The following is a 4,256-nucleotide window of genomic DNA, read 5'->3' on the forward strand; positions in this document are numbered from 1 at the left end:
CTGCATACATTGTCCTTGGTTGGTGCAGTAGTTCCAGCAGATCCCCCTGGGTCCAGATCTGCCTGGCATGATGCACTTCTTGTAAGTTTCTAGGACCCTGAGACTTTCAATGACTTCTTCTATTTCACTGGTGGTTATATGTCTGTTTAAATTGTTTAGCTGATCTTGATTTAACCTTCTTAAGTAGTACCTATTGAGAAAATTATCCACTTCTTGTAGATTGCCCAATTTTAGGAGAGTACAGTTTTTAAAAAACATGTCCTTATGTCTTCAGTGTCTGCTTTTACATCAGCTGATGTTACCAATTGACTCTAGTGTGTTTCAACTTGACAAAACTAACCAGCGTACATGGCAATGGGTTCCTCACTGGATTCTCTGTTTTATAGCCCATTCCCTTCATAAGCTACAGTCTTTCCAAAGTTGAAAAGCTTCTAACACAGCACACATTATAGCATAAATTCTAACCTTAATGGCAGGCTTTTAACTAAAATGTCACATAACCTACAAATAGAATTTATAAAAAGCAGAATTTATTCAAATGTATGTTTATACCTTTAAGACTCTGAATTTTTATTATTAATCATCTGGGATTGATGAAAACAATGAATTAAACGTGCCCCCAAAGACTTCCACTCATTTATTTGATGTTTTACGTCTGTATATATTTGCTAGTGCATATGTGTGTAATTGTGTCTCTGTGTGTACATATTTGTATATGTGTTTGCTTATACTCAACTCATATTTTTCTTTTTCTTCAGTCTAGTTTCTCAGCTTTTAAAATGACACCACTGACACTCAGGAGGAGTCTTCTCACTTAAATTAACCTAAATCTAGAAAGGTCTGAGGTGCATATCCTAACCATTCTATAGGGATAGCAATAACTGCTTCAGAGTGGCTCTGTAGTAAGCATTGTCTGAGATCCCAGCTAAGTAAAATGCTTAGAACAGTGATGAGAACATGCTATGGACTGCACGTGGCATTCACTGAATGTTGGTAATGCCTTTATTATTATGGTTAATTGTCTTTTGAATTTACAGCCTATATTTTACATCAATAATTGGATCTCTTCCATGTTAAAGTCCCAGGAAGTGCCCTGGACTTCTGTGTCTCCATTAAGTTTTGCTGGATAACAACCCTAAGCATGTGAAACACTTGCTGGACTTTCTACACATCCTCACTTAGTCCAGACTGACCTTTGTCGTAGATGTGTCAGCTTCTTTCAGCACTGCTTTTGCCTGCTGTCTCCCCAGAGCAGGTCATACCTCACTAAGACCTTCTTCTCAAAGTAAAATTTTCTTATTGCCTAAATTGTTTTAAAGGCATCACAAAATTTCACCTTGCTATTTGATTTCCAAAAATTGTTCTCAAACCATCTAATTCCTTATTTTTTTTTTTACATCCTTTTAAATCTCTTTTTGGGGGGGGGGAAGAAGCATGTCATGATGCACTTGAGGTCAGAGGACAACTTCTGGGTGTCAGTTCTTCTCTTTTCCTCATGGGATCAATCTTGGGTTTTCAGGTTTGGCAGCGAGCACCTTCACTCATGAGCTAGCTCCCAGCTCTCAGTTAGCCTACTTCTTATCTGACTTTCTAAGCACACACTCATGCTGAGACTTTATCATTGTGGACACTTGGGGGGATTTTCTCCAAGCCAGTCCTTATCTGAAATGATCTTAATCTAAATGCCCTTACCACTCTCCTGAATCATATAGGTCCACATCCTCATCCATGAGGACTCCATTTATGCTGAATTTCTTTCAAAAATCTATTCAGTCCTGTCTCCCAAGTCCCATGTAATGGAGATGATATATAAGAACAGATTCAGCACACAGGGCTTCAGCTGAGCCTCAGGTAAACCCCAGGAATGATATTAACTCTATTGATTCTGTTAGCTTGGGCTATCCAGAGTTGGCAACCAGCAAATACTCAATGTGTTTTTTGTGACTCGCGTTACCGTCTCGCCAGCAAGAACGACGCTGCACACACAGGATCCTTCTGCAGTAAAGCTTTAATGCGTCTTAAGAGGGAGAGCATAAGCTTACGACAAGTAAAATGGAGACGCCAAACAGCAGAAACCCATCCCTTATATAGGAAACTGTTCTCCGCTTAGGATGTGTCAGTCCCTGATTGGCTGTTACTCATCAGGTGATATGACGCCACGGGAGAGGCAGAGCACAACAAGTGGAAAGTTCCTTTGCACATGCGCAGATTACTTGTTTACCAGTTTGGGACACAGGATGTCAGTGCCATCTTGTAATGGTGAATGTGAGTGCGGCCTCTCACAGTTTTTTTTCCCCCACACATTATCTAGGTTTTTCCAGAGGTGTAAGGTGTTTAACGAGACACAATCATATGATACAGAAATTGAAGGGAGGAATACTTAAGAGGAGCATTTGAGTCAGGCATGGTGGTGCACGCCTGTAATCTCAGCACTGTGGGAGGCAGAGGCAGGCAGATCTCTTTGTGTGCAAGGCCAGCCTGGTCTACAAAGTGAGTCTAGGACAGCCAAGGCTATACAGAAAAACCCTGTCTCAGAAAAAAAAGAGCATTTGACGTAGTGTTTCATTTAATAATATATGAGGATATACACCAGACAAAAACAGCCATTTGTAGTAAATGGCAGTAGTTCATACATGCTTCATTCATTGGCAACTGATATATCTGGAAAGTTAGTTCTAAATGTGCTTCTGCCCCTTTTGAATTTTGAAAGTGACATTCATGATGATATAACTTAAAATTGCACCATAAAAATGTCACTACAATGGCATTTGTGTGTTCTGCAGCACTCATATAAGCTTCCCATAATCTTTTATTGCAGATGTTTCGCTCATGTCTGATATTTCCTAGTTAGTTTTAAGTTCCTGGGATCCAGAGCTCATGTGTTACTTACCAACTATCACAGGAACCACTGAGAAGTACTACACAAATTAGCCGTATAGGTCACGAGTTTTGAACAACTGCTGAAAGTTAATGACTACATCATGCACTTTGGAGTCAGCATATTTTAGGCGTGGTTTGATTATTAATTATCTCTGTGGGTAATCACCTGCAGCTGAACAATCCCTCTGGTATAGAAGTGTTGTGAAGATAAATAGAAAGAGCTCTTAAAAATTTCTGAGTGTACACATAGTAGACGAAGCATTATAATAGATGTTTTCTTTTAATTTTATGTAACATAATAAAACGTTACTACACCACCGATTAAGAGAAGCAAATGTGTCACCCTCTTAATTCCTATTTTTGACTCTTATAAGTAGAAATATGTCTTCTCACAACCATTCTTGGAAATCTTAGTTGAGACAGAAGAAAAGGAGAGATGGGAGTAGTGAAAACAGCATGTAATCTGAATGGGGTGCTTCCAATTGTAACCATTTAAATCAATGAGGGCTGATGAGAAGAAAACATAAATTGCGAGTTAACTTCTGTATCTTTAAGTCTGACCATTGGACCATATACTTACTCTCTTCTGAAGCTCTTGAGATATTTTAAAGGTAATCATTGGAGGGCTTCTGTCTGAAAACCTAGAGGGCACATTGTAGTCTAATAATGATCAAGTGTATTAAATCCTCAGTTTCCATAGTATGATCCACAGTGCACTGTAAAAGAAACAAACTAAAGCAACATTTAATCTTAGGGATGACTGCTTCTCCGTGGCCACGAGCATCCATGGAATGAATGCTAGAAAAATCTGCCTTCCACTGGGGTTTATCTGTGGTCTTGACGATTGATAGACACTTTAAAAAGAAATACCCTTGAGGTTACAACATGTTGCTAGAGTTCTTCATTGGTCTGCTTTCACCTGTGTTTTGGCTTGGGAGTCTTAAGCCTGGGGGTGGAGAGGTGGCTCAGTGGATAAGAGTGTGTACTTCATTGATGTCTCTGTAGAATGAACTAGGAGGCAAACCCCTGGGTCTATTTGAGTTTCTAGATTGAGTTAAGCTATGACTAGTTGATTGACTTTGGCCTCACTCTGAGTGTCAGTGGGACCATTCTGCAGAGGACCTGAGTTCCATTCACAATACACACATAGGACAGCTCACAGCCATTAGTAGCTCCCACTTCAGAGGACTCAAATACTTCTATTGGCTTCTGTGAGCACCTGCACAAGTATGCCATATGCTCCACAGACTCACAGACATAGCTGTAAATAGTAATATAGTAAATCTTAAGAAACAGAGGTCAGCCTAAATACTGACTTATGAAATAAGTGAGGTCTTCAGAAAAGGTGGGAGATTACAAAGTATCCTTAGTATTCT

This window comes from Acomys russatus, chromosome 14 (genome assembly GCF_903995435.1).
Source record: "Acomys russatus chromosome 14, mAcoRus1.1, whole genome shotgun sequence".
In the NCBI taxonomy this organism is placed as follows: domain Eukaryota; kingdom Metazoa; phylum Chordata; class Mammalia; order Rodentia; family Muridae; genus Acomys; species Acomys russatus.